The sequence below is a fragment of the Microcaecilia unicolor genome, chromosome 2 (genome assembly GCF_901765095.1).
Source record: "Microcaecilia unicolor chromosome 2, aMicUni1.1, whole genome shotgun sequence".
Lineage (NCBI taxonomy): Eukaryota > Metazoa > Chordata > Amphibia > Gymnophiona > Siphonopidae > Microcaecilia > Microcaecilia unicolor.
Window position 1 is genome coordinate 460783873 of NC_044032.1, and position 13555 is coordinate 460797427.

Consider the following 13555-nt stretch of genomic DNA (forward strand, 5'->3'; position numbering starts at 1 on the left):
GTAAAGTTGAACAATGGGAGCGGGAGGGCAGGGGAGAAACGACAGCATGGATGCAAAGGGGGGGGCATGGATGCGAAGGGGGGGGAGAAGAGGCCGGGCCAGGCTGGGACATGGGAGAGAGAGGAGCATGGATGCGAGGGGGGGGACATGGAAGGGAGAGAGGGGAATTGCTGGAAAAGGATGAATGGATGGGCATGGATTGGAAGGGCAGGGCTCAGGGAGAGAGGGGAATTGCTGGAAAGGGATGAATGGAGGGGGCAGGTGACATAGGAGCATGGATGGGCATGGATTGGGAGGGCAGGGCTCAGGGAGAGAGGGGAATTGCTGGAAAGGGATGAATGGAGGGGGCAGGTGACAGAGGAGCATGGATGGGCATGGATTGGGAGGGCAGGGCTCAGGGAGAGAGGGGAATTGCTGGATAGGGATGAATGGAGGGGACAGATGGGCATGGATGGATATGGATTGCAGGGCAGGGCTCAGGGAGAGAGGGGAATTGCTGGATAGGGATGAATGGAGGGGGCAGGTGACAGAGTAGCATGGATGGGCATGGATTGGGAGGGCAGGGCTCAGGGAGAGAGGGGAATTGCTGGAAAAGGATGAATGGAGGGGGCAGGGGACAGATGGGCATGGATTGGGAGGGCAGGGCTCACACTCTCTCTCATATACAATGTCTTTCTGACTCACACTCTCACACACTGTCTCACACTGTATCACATTCACTCTCTATGTGTCACACAGTCACTCACACACTCGCTTGGTCTTATACACTCACTCTCACAGAGAATCTGTGTCTCACACACACTCTCTCTCTCGCACACACACACTCTCTCTCACACTGTGTCTCACATACACACTTGCACACACTCTCATTCTCACACACACACACTCTCACAAACACACTCACATCCAGACTCACTCTCTCTCACACACACACACACACTCACACTTTCACTCTGTCTCTCACACAGTCACTCTCACATACACTCTCCCAAACATACACACTCCGAGGAAAACCTTGCTAGCGCCCGTTTCATGTTTCATTTGTGTCAGAAACGGGCCTTTTTTACTAGTATATATATACATACAAATATACATACATACATATATATATATATATATATATATAATATATATATATATTTTGGTGAGGATGGCAGCAGCCAGAAGAAAACACTGGGAAGCAAGGGAACATGGAGTAAGGCAGGAACCCAGAGCACCAGGTATGCCTCTAAGAATGGCTCCAACCGGCCAATCACTCCCAGACTCAACTGGCTAACACTAGCCCAGGAGTAGCCCCAAACACGAACAATCCAGGAACTGGTAAGAAGTCGACCACCACCTGCTGGAAATAGAGATATACTGGCTGATGGAGGGGCTTGTCGTCCAGCATTACTCACTTCAGTTTAGAAATGACTGTGTTTGAATAGCCTTTGTCCCTCAATTGCGCCCTCTCAATCGCCATGCCATAAGACCAAAGCGGCAGGCGTCCTCCATGGCTACCGGACCCTGTGACAACAGGTTCGGTACCAGAGGTAAAGGAAGGGGAGCCTCCACTAGCATCTGTCGGAGGTCCGCATACCAAGGCCTCCTGGGCCAATCCGGGGCCATGAGCACCACTTCTCCTGGGTGCAGCCGAATCCGCAGGAGCACGCGCCCTATCAAGGGCCACGGAGGGAACACATATAGTAGGCCCGGAGGCCAGGGCTGAGTCAAGGCATCCAACCCTGCCGAGCGAGGATCTCTCCGTCTGCTGAAGAAGCACGGGACTTTGGCATTTGAACTTGTCGCCATAAGATCCATCACGGGCTTGCCCCATTTGGCACATATCTGCAGGAATACTTCGTCTGCTAGTTCCCATTCTGCTGGATCGATCTGATGCCTGCTTAGATAATCGGCTTGCACGTTGCTCTGACCTGCAATGTGAGCTGCCGACAGAAACTGAAGATGCAGCTCGGCCCAGTGGCAAATCTGTTCGGCCTGCGCGGCCAGTGCTCTGCACTGAGTGCCGCCTTGTCAATTTATGTAGGCCACTGCTGTCGTGTTGTCCGACATGACTCTGACAGCCAATCCTTCCAGGGTCACTTGAAAGGCCAGAAGCGCCTGAAACACCGCTTTCAACTCCAGGCGGTTGATGGACCACTCCGACTCCTCGGGTGTCCATAGACCCTGGGCATGCTTCCCCTTGCAATGTGCGCCCCAGCCCTTCAGGCTGGCATCTGTCACTACTAGACACCAATCGGGGAGCGCCAGCGGCATTCCTCGCCACAGCATGCTGTCTGAGAGCCACCACTCCATGCTGAGTCGGGCCGCAGGGAGCCAAGAAAGTCTGCATTGATAATCCTGAGAAACTGGAGACCATCTTTGAAGTAGGGAATACTGTAGAGGTCTCAGGTGCGCTCTCGCCCAGGGCACCACTTCCAATGTGGCTGTCATCGATCCCAGCAGCTGGACAATGTCCCAAGCTCGCGGGTGGGGCATCCTCAGAAGCAGACGGACCTGATTCTGAAGCTTGCACCGCCTTAGCTTGGGTAGGTATACATAGCCCGAGTCTGTGTCGAACCTGGCCCCCAAATATTCTAGAGATTGCGAGAGGGTCAGGTGACTTTTGGCCATATTGACGACCCAGCCTAGAGATTGAAGTACTGAGACCACTCTGGCTGTACCTTGATAGCTCTCTGTTACAGAGTCTGCTCTGATGAGCCAGTCGTCTAGGTACGGGTGAACCCTGATACCTTCTCGCCTGAGCAAAGCAGCTACTACCACCATTACCTTCGAAAAGGTTCGGGGAGCTGTGGCGAGGCCAAAAGGCAAGGCCCGGAACTGGAAATGTTTTCCCAACATTGCAAACCTCAGAAACGTCTGGTGCGGGGGCCAAATTGGTATGTGCAAGTAAGCTTCTTTCAGGTCTAGAGACGTGAGAAACTCTCCTGGCTGTACCGCAGCAATGACGGAGCGCAGGGTTTCCATGTGGAAATGCCACACTCTCAGGGACTTGTTTAATTCTTTTAAGTCCAGAATAGGGCGAAAAGACCCACCTTTTCGCGGCACCACAAAGCAGATGGAGTATCGGCCGTAGCCGTGTTCGGCGGGAGGTACCGGGGACACGGCCTCTAACTGAATCAGACCTTGCAAAGTCTCCTCTACCGCCGCTCGTTTGACGGCAGAACCGCATCGGGACTCCACAAACACGTCTCTTACTGGGGCGTTGAATTCTATTCTGTAGCCATCTCTGATCAGGTCCAGAACCCACTGATCTGAGGAAATATTGGCCCACTCCTCGGAAAAGACGTCCTCCGATGACAGGAAGCGAGGAGGGGGCCGGCGCACCATCATTGAGAGGGTCGACCCTGAACTCCAGGCCTAGAGCCACCGGCTGCGGATCGCTTGTCCGAGCGAAAGGAGCTCCTCTGCTGAAAAACGGGCACGAGAAGTGAACCCAGCAGAACGCCCCGGGCGGTACCTTCTAGCTTCACAGAAGCGAGGTCTATAAGAGGAGTGGACCGCCTGGCCCTTGGAGGAAGGCCTCGGCCTATCTTCGGGCAAGCGCTGTGGTTTAGGATCTCCCAGGCCTTTAACAATTTTTTTTCCAACTCCTCACCAAATAGGAGAAGGCCTTGAAAGGGCAACTTCACCAACCTTTGCTTAGAGGCCATGTCCGCTGCCCAATGTCGTAGCCAAATAAGACGGCGAGCCGCCACTGCTACTGCCATTTGTTTAGCCGAAGCTCTGACAATATCATAAAGGGCATCAGCCAAAAAGGACAAGGCCGACTCCAGCCACGGAGCCACATCCGAGAAGGGCTCCGCTCCATCTCCGGGCTGTTCCACTGCCTGTTGCAACCACGCCAGGCAGGCTCTAGCAGCATAACAACTGCATGCAGATGCCCGAACAGTAAGACCTGCAATTTAAAAGGACCGTTTAAGTGCTGCTTCCAGCCTACGGTCTTATCCTTCAGGGCAACTCCTCCTTCCACAGGGAGGGTAGTTCTCTTTGTCACCGTAGTGACTAGGGCATCTACTGTTGCAAAGCGAGCCAAATGCTCCTCACGCAGAGGGTATAATTGCCCCATAGCCCTGGAAACTTTCAAAGGTCCCTCGGGGTCAGCCCACTGAGCAGAAATAAGCTCTTGGATGGAGTCATGCAAAGGAAAGGCTCGAGCAGGCTTTTTGGTACTAGCCATCCTAGGATTCACAGAGAAGGCCGTGCCACTGTCAGGCTCTTCAATAGAAAGGACCTGTAGGGCATCTGAAATAAGCGCTGGCAGCTTATCACGGTGGAAAATCCTCACCGCGGAGGGATCATCCAGATCCTGTGGTAATTCTGCACCTGACTCTGGCTCCTCAGACCACGAAGGCCTGCCAGAACTCTCCGAATCCTCACAGCCCGACCACGGGGGGGGGGGGGGGGGGGGGGGGGGGGGGGGGAAGGAGGTGCACCACAATCTGAAGGGGAATTAGCCCTTCTACGCTTTTCTTTATGCCAATTATCAGGGAAAATAGCCTCAGCGGGCAGTCCCAGGCCAGAGTCCATCGGGGGGGGGGGGGCAGGGACGACAATAGAAGGGGCCTCAGACGACCCTTCAGGGAGAGCTCTTTTCAGCATGTATGTTTTATGCAATAATAACACAAAATCAGGGGAGAAAAACTCGCCCTGGGCATCCAGATCCCGTCCGGGGCTAGCCGCTCCCTGAATAGCCTCAATTCGAGGTCCCCCCCCCCCCCGGGCTCTCCGTCTCTACGGAGGCCACGCCATGCGGAGAATTCAAAATGGTGTCCGCTGCCAGCTCTGAGCGGGAAGAATCATCGCTCGCCATGCTCGGGCCGGCTCTTACACCTGTACAGCACGATTTACAGAGCCCCGCTGCTGATTTGCGCTTGCTACACCGGGAACAGCGCTTTACCTCTGCAGCCATCGCCGAAAATGGCGGGAAAATTCAAAATGGTGGTTTCGCGCCAAAAACGCCCCGATCGCAGGCCCACCCCGGAGGAGTTAGAAAACACTCTTACCTCACCGGACCAAGTATCACAGCTCCGGTCCCATAGAAGAATCAAAGGAAAACCTCTGTTCCATTTTTTTTTTTTTTTTTTAACGCTGTGAGGAAAGCAGAGGTAAGAACTCCGGAGGCTCAGATGAGTGGGAAAGGCAGGGAAAGGCGAACCAATGTGCCTGCATCCACTGAGTGGGAAAGGACAGGGAAAAGCGAACCAATGTGCCTGCATCCACTGAGTGGGAAAGGACAGGGAAAAGCAAGCTAATATGTCCACATCCACGGGGGCATGGGTAAGGCAGGGAAAGGGCTAACCTATGTGCCTTCAATGTGAAGCTGCTATAGCCTCTAACACCCCAGCCAACAACTGGCAAGCCAGGAGCCACCCCAGGCAGATTTTTGATGGAGCTCGAAGAAGCTGCAGCCACCCTGCTTGGGGAGATAGTGAATACTGAAGAGGCAGTGGAGCTGGCTGGCCATGAGGCACTGTGAAAAGTTGAGTGCTCTCTATCTTCCCCTGCTGGTTGATGGACACAACCCATACGTAATTGCTTCATCTGCTTGATGACAAGGAAATTAGCTATAGACCTATATATGTTAAAAAGCACAGGAAAAGCACCCGAAAAGCTCTGAATCTAATGCATGGTGTCTAATCTTAATAGGTGTCGAGTCTCTCGCGCTTGCCGCGCTCTCGAGGACCTTGGCATACCTTCAGGCTTCTTCCCCGGAAGCGCGGGGTTTGTGAGTCCTTTAGGCAAAATCACCTTCCAGGTAGAGAGGAGATAAGACTGGACCGGAACTCCGGACTGGAGTTCTACACCGGAACACTCGGAACTGGAACGCACCGGACGGGTGCGCACTGGAGTGGGGCCCACTGGACTGGACACACTGGAGTGGCCCCACTGGACTGAAACATACAGGGGTGAAACCCGCTGGACTGGAACACACTGGAGCAGAACCCGCGGAACTGGAACACCCTGGACCTAGGCTTCACCTACACTTGACTGCCTTCCCCCTCGGGTTGAGCCCTCAGGTTCTGGCAGCCGGTAGGACTTACAGGAACAGCAGGAATGAAGGTCCAGGGGTGCCCCCTGGCCCCTAGGCGAAGGCAAGGCAGACAAGCAGGGTCTGTCCGGGTTCTGGCAGTCGGCAGGATTCAACACTGTCTCTGGAGGTGGCTAGCAGGACGGCTAGCTGAAGTCACTGTCTCCGCAGGAGGGCTAGCAGGACGGCTAGCAGGAGATGCAACACTGTCTCTGGAGGTGGCTAGCAGGACGGCTAGCTGAAGTCACTGTCTCCGCAGGAGGGCTAGCAGGACGGCTAGCAGGAGATGCAACACTGTCTCTGGAGGTGGCTAGCAGGACGGCTAGCTGAAGTCACTGTCTCCGCAGGAGGGCTAGCAGGACGGCTAGCAGGAGATGCAACACTGTCTCTGGAGGTGGCTAGCAGGATGGCTAGCTGAAGTCACTGTCTCCGCAGGACGACTAGCAGGAGATACAACACTGTCTCTGGAGGTGGCTAGCAAGGGCGGCTAGTCTAACACTAGGAACAAACACAGTGAACTAGCAGAGCTATGCACAGGCTACAAGCCAGACGGTGCCTAAGCTGGCTAGTCTATCACTGGAAACAAACACAGAGAACTAGCAGAGCTATGCACAGGCTACAAGCCAGACGGTGCCTAAGCTGGCTAGTCTACACTAGGAGCAAACACAGAGAACTAGCAGAGCTATGCACAGGCTACGAGCCAGACGGTGCCTAAGCTAACTAGTCATGCACTGGAAACAAACACAGAGAACTAGCAGAGCTATGCACAGGCTACAAGCCAGACGGTGCCTAAGCTAACTAGTCATGCACTGGAAACAAACACAGAGAACTAGCAGAGCTATGCACAAGCTACAAGCCAGACGGTGCCTAAGCTAGCTAGTCAAACACTGGAAACAAACACAGCGAACTAGCAGAGCTATGCACAGGCTACAAGCCAGACGGTGCCTAAGCTAGCTAGTCAAACACTGGAAACAAACACAGAGAACTAGCAGAGCTATGCACAGGCTACAAGCCAGACGGTGCCTAAGCTAGCTAGTCAAACACTGGAAACAAACACAGAGAACTAGCAGAGCTATGCACAGGCTACAAGCCAGACGGTGCCTAAGCTAGCTAGTCTGGACAAACATAGAACACTAGCAAAGCTATACACAGGCTACAAGCCACACGGTGCCTAAGCTAGCTAGTCTGGACAAACATAGAACACTAGCAAAGCTATACACAGGCTACAAGCCACACGGTGCCTAAGCTAGCTAGTATACACAAACATAGAAACTCACTCAGAGCAAACACTGAAACTGTGTACAGGGCACTCTATACACCAGGACCTTTAGATGAGATGAGATGAGATGCAAAAGGCCAGGACTGTAGTCTCCAAGTGATTAATAAAGCCCTCAACACCAGAGCTACAGCTGCAGCAATCACCTTGCAACCAAACAGAGGCTTGACACTCAGAGCAGTCAGCCCATAGGAAGGAACAGCGGGAGCCATCTTGGATACTGGCAAAGAGGAGGAGGCGGCAGCCATCTTGGAAGAGGCAAAGCCCACACAGGTGAGGTTCAGTAAGGCAATCAGCACACAGAGCCAGAGAGAACCTAAGACAGACACAGAGACAAGCAGAAGCCAGCACAGACACTGACTCCCAGAAACAGGGTAAGTCTGAGGGTTGGCACGGCCACAGACGGGACAGTAGGCATGAAAGAGACCGACAGAGGGGACACCAAGTTATTCACCTGTACATCCTACAGGACCCGGTGAAAGGGGATCATCACACTCTCTAGGAGGAGATTCGTAGTCCAGGACCTCAAACATTGCTTGTCCTGTATCCAAACAAATGGAAGCAGCAGCTGCCATTTTACTGACAAAACCAGGGAAGGGAAGAACTCAGGTAGAGACTTCCTCCTTTCCTCTGGAGGGGAGGGATCAGATGGGATACCAAAGGACTCCTCCTCCGAGAAGTACCGTGAATCCTCATCAGACTCCCATGAATGCTACTCATCAGTGTCGGAAAAGAAGTCCTCATGGGAGGGCCGAAACCAAGCCTACCTCGATACATAATAGCCATACTGGATCAGACCAATGGTCTGTCTAGCCCAGTATCCTGCTTCCAGCAATGGCCAAGAAACCCAATTAGTAGCACCATTCCATGCTATCAATCCCAGGACAAGCAGTGGTTTATTCCATGTCTATCTCAATAGCATATGGACTTTTGCAAACCTACCTTTTTTAAATCCAGATATGCTAACCGCTGTAACCACATCTCTGGCAACGAGTTCCAGAGCTTAACTATTTGTTGAGTGAAAAATATTTCCTTCAATTTGTTTTAAAAAGTATTACCATGCAACTTCATTGAGTGTCCCCTAATTTTTACACTTTTTGAAAGAGTTAAAAAAAAAACCCCACAATTCACTTTTATCCATTCGACACCACTCAGGATTTTGCAGATTTCAATCACATCTCCCCTCAATGGTCTTTTCCAAGCTATAGAGCCCTAACCTCTTTTGCCTTTGCTCATATGAAAGGAGTTCCAGCCCCTTTATCATTTTGGTCACTTTTCTTTGAACCTTTTCTAATTTTGCTATTTCATTTTTGAGAAACGGTGGATTTGAATTGCACGCAATAATAGAGGTGAGGTCGTACCATGGAGGACTACTGAGGCATTATAATATTCTTTGTTTTATTTACAATCCCCTTCATAATAGATTCCTAGCATTCTGTTTGCTTTTTTGGCCACCGCCATACACTGGGCAGAAGATTTCAGTGTATCATCTACAACACCTAGATATTTTTATTGAGTGCCGACTCCTATCGTGGACCCTAGCATCAATCAACTATGATTTGGATTATTCTTCCCAACTTGCATCACTTTGCATTTGTCCACATTAGGGGCTCTGTTTACTAAGATGCGCTAGCATTTTTAGAATGTGTTAACGCTAGAAACACCCATAGGAATATATGGCTGTCTCTAGCATTAGAGTGTACCAAAACTGCTAGCATGTCTACATGCAGCTTAGTAAACAGGGCCCTAGATTTTTGGATGCCCAGTCTTCCAATCTCCTAAAACCTTTCTACAAATCTTTCAGTCCACATGCATTTATCAACTTTGAATAGTTTGAACTGGTAGATGGCATCACCTCACGTCATTCTAATTTCCAGATCATTTATAAATATGTTAAATAACACCAGTTCAAATACAAATCCATGAGGCACTCCACTATTCACCCTCTTCCTCTAAGAAAAATGGTCATTTAACCCTACCCTCTCCTTTCTATTTATAAACTAATTCCTAATCCACAACAGAACAACGCCCCCTATTCCATGACTGTTACACTGAAACCAAAATTAACAGTAAATAATTCCATACCTAAAAGATATACAAATGAGAAACAATGAACAGAAAAAAAATCTTGCTCACGTGACACAATATATGTCCATAAAACAAAATTGCTTTTCATTTGATGACTTCTTTACTTGGTTACCAATAACAATAAAATCTTTCTTGAAAACATAGGACAGAATGAGAACTATGGTTTCCATTATCTATTTTTGTGTAATTACGATTAAGGGACAAGTTTCATAAGTGTCAGTACAAGCAACTACTCTGTATTATACATTGAAGAGGAGAACCTCAAGTTTCAAAATATTACCAGAGGCTAAGAAAATGTAAAAAGATACAGAAATTGTATCTATTAAATTGAGAACCACCAGCCCAATTAAAAGAATATTTCCAAGAGTACCTTGATAGGTTGTAATAAGTATAACCAACCTATGAACTCCAGAAAAAGGCTAACACAATGAAAGAGATGAAATGATCTCCATGTCTCAGGTTTATTGGCATTACATACGTACGTCATATATAACCCTGCTTTAGGAGTGAGATTCAGTGTCATCATAGTATCTGAGAAAAGCTTTGGGGTCTATTCTCTAAAGTGTGACAAAATTAAAGAGTCAAAATACAGCACATTGAGCGCAAATTCTGTAACAGCACCTGGGCACTCAAACACCTCTATAGAATACTAGTTTAAGTCGGCATTTATGTGCCAACATTGAGGCATGCCCACAACAGGCATAAAAAGGACTGCACCCAAATGTTGCAATTTGGTTCTAGAATACTGTCATTTACATACTAATGTGCCTAAATGTTTGATACATCCATGCCCTGCCCACGTGCCTCTCCCTGTGAATGCCCCCTTGCATTTACATGTTATGCAACTTGCTCAGCAGTATTCTTTAACTTCAATGTGCATGCGCCTAGCATTTATCATATTGTTTCTAATAGCAGCCCACCTTTCTTCAGCACCGAAAAACCCTGTAAATTTCATCATAAAGCCAAATTTAGATTCTCCCCAATAATAGCCCACCCCATGGAATTTGCAGTAACCGGCATTGTTCTCCTCCATTCCACCCCACTCCATGATGACTGTATCTCTCTTACGTCTTCTCACGGTTATGGTGCTGGGCCTTGATCATGTGCGGAGAGCAATGCCAGTTACCGTGGGGGGGGGGGGGGGGGGCAGGGTGCAGGAGAGAAATGGTGCCTCCATTAATAGCAAACCATAAAAAAAGGAGGTAAAAACCCTCACGATGCCTCCATTAATAGCCCACCCTAGACTCCAGAAAATCCACAGTTTCTAATAATAACCTGGGTGTTTATTAGAAACAGTACGGTATGTGTTACATTTATACACATTAACTGTTATTATTCTGCAATCTTAATGCACAAATGGAACTTACATTTAGGTAGAAAGGAGCAGAATTCAGTAAATGGCATCCAAAGTCAGGTGCTGGAAAGATCCACATTAAGACAGAATTTTGTAATTGGCACTCTGTAGAGCGCCCTTTGCAGTATATTAGCCTAGCATGAATCTCAAGCTTAACTTCGGGTACAGTACAACTCTGGTGAAACCTGGTGTGCAACTAATGGTAGTTGGGCATGTATATATTCTATAACATCACAACTAAGTTCTGGGAACTCCTCTGCCCCGCCCTGTCCCTCCCATGGCCACACCCTTTGGAGTTGCATATGATAGAAGTTGCGTGCGCAACTGATTTACACTGCTATTCTGTAAAATAAGTGTCCGTTAATTAGTGCTTAAAAGCAATTATTGGTACTTATCTCCAATTAACTGCCAATTCAGCACCAATTAGCTAATTATGTTACACACATAACTGACCTTAAGCACTCATTTAAAGAATTTGGGGGCAGTTATAGCATTAGGCAGTTTAGCCATATGGAAACATTACCACATGACAGTTCATGAACTACTGCTCACTGAAGGAAACATATTTTTCTACTTTTAAAAATATTTATTCTACATGCCATTATTATAAACTACATGCACTTTGGAGAAAAAGCAGGGGGACCACTAAAGTTTCATCAAGGCTCTATTTGCTCTAGAATTGGTGGTTAACACAGATATAGAACCACTACTGCAATAAACTTATGCTACCAGGGATCTTCAATGATCTGAGGCGAAGATCATTAAACCTCAGATCATTCTCCCCTCCTATGCTGCACCTCCACACCATCCTGAGTTGATGTAAAGATGCATTACACAAAGTTTATTTTTTGCACAAGAGGCGCAATTTTAATGAAATTATTTGCATGTCTGTCATGCTATCTTTTAACGCAGGAGTAGGCAACTCCGGTCCTCGAGAGCCGCAGGCAGGTCAGGTTTTCAGGATATCCACAATGAATATGCATGAGATAGATTTGCATACCATGGAGGCAGTGCTTGCAAATCTATCTCCTGCATGTTCATTGTGGATATCCTGAAAACCTGACCTGCCTGCGGCTCTCGAGGACCGGAGTTGCCTACCCCTACTTTAACACAACCTTTCTTCCTTGATTAAGATTAGTGAAGGAAAATCAAGAGTAAACTGCTGCTCCAACAGAAATGCATCTTACTGCATCAGTCCCAAAACCTAAAGATACAACTATCAGAAATCTGTTCCTTCACAATTTAAGACCATAAAAACTGCAATTATGTATGTTTGCATATATTTCCAGCTCTCATCTAATCATTGCAGATTCATCACTCTCTTATTACAGCTACAGAAAATGATCCTCCAATAGTGCAGAAGGGAGAGGATTGGACTTGAATAACTTTCATAGAAAAGCAAAGCTGTAAGAAGGGTTTCCAGCAAAATAAATGAATGAATGAGGGAACAGATGAGTGTCATCCAGTAAAACCTGTATACAGACCATGATCATAGGCATGCCATATTTTCATATTTAAAAATTACTATTACTGCTGTGATTAAATATTCTCTGTCAAAAAAGTGAGAAACACCATCACCTTAAGAGTGATTCTTAATAATGTCTCTAGTAATGCTCTTCACATTGCACATTAAAGTTCACATTTTTATATACAGTGTTGCCACCGTCTAACACTGCTTCTCAATATTAAAGTACAGAAAAAAAATGCTACTGAATCTTTGAAACCAACTTCTGCCTCGTTAAAAATAAAAACCTAGTAACTATCCCGTTATCTCCAGTATTTGCACTTGTAAATTGTGGGCATCGCTTTCTATTCCCTTTCCTCACCATGTTTTTCCTAAATGCATTTTTTCCCGGGAACGCACACTGTCTGCAGACGCATTAATACATAGAGCTACATACAGCAATATGAACCTATACAGACTTAAGTCTTAATACACACGCATACAGCTAAACATATTGCTGCACACGAGCGCAGTTATACTTCTATATCTATGAGGTCAGATAGCTGTATCTGTGCGCACTGTGCGGGTGTGTACATACACAAAATTACACGGGGCACACAGCTACAGAATCTGCAATGACACACTGAGGCAGGGCTATAAACACATACAGTGGCCAGCGACAGGGTACTCGCGCGCAAGCACAGAAGCTACTATGGCGCGAGGCACTAAGAGCCCCAGCTCTAACAGAGAAAAGCTGGTGACGGGCTCTGGTTGACCAGGAACAGGGAGCCGCATCGTTCCGGGGCTTACACCGGGAACTACCCAATATCCATTTAGCTCGTGCCCCCATTGGTCTGGGCTCCGAGACACTTCCCGCACAGCACCCTGCCGTTACCTGTTAGCGGGCGGGGCCCAGCCCCGCGAGGCGAGGTCAAAACTCCTCCGACTAAAGAAGGTGAAACCACAATCAACGACCCAGTCACTACCGTACCAACCGCCGCTCACTACAAAGCGTGCCGTGCGGTGCCGCGCGCACACTGCAGCCCCGTCCCAATCCGCAACCGACGCTCCGCCCCCACACTGTACTCATTGGCTAAGGCTGTCTGACGTCATAGGCCGACAGGTCTTTCTTAAAGGGGAAAAATAAAACCATTTCAACCACGTGTGCTGGTTGGCGGATATGTGGATTTATGAGAAATTTGAATTTTGTTTTAATTTAGCTTAGACAGAAGTAATACTTTTAATAGGAGTAGCTTAATAGAGTTTTTTACAGAGCCTTCTTCAGGTCGGTTACTTCATTGAAAGCACTTCACTTCTTTTGGCAAAGTCTAAGAGTATGCTTATTTTCCTTGTTTTAATTTC

At 48.3% G+C, this 13555-nt stretch overlaps 1 protein-coding gene across 1 annotated transcript in view; it reads right to left on the reverse strand.

The window, feature by feature from the left end:
• C2H20orf27 (chromosome 2 C20orf27 homolog) overlaps nt 1-13234 on the reverse strand; it is a 121162-nt gene extending 107928 nt beyond the window's left edge. Inside the window, exon 1 of the mRNA XM_030190981.1 lies at nt 13089-13234. The gene's annotated coding sequence lies outside the window, so the exon portion shown is untranslated. The remainder of the gene's footprint in view (nt 1-13088) is intronic.
• Between the last annotated feature and the right edge of the window lie 321 nt (nt 13235-13555).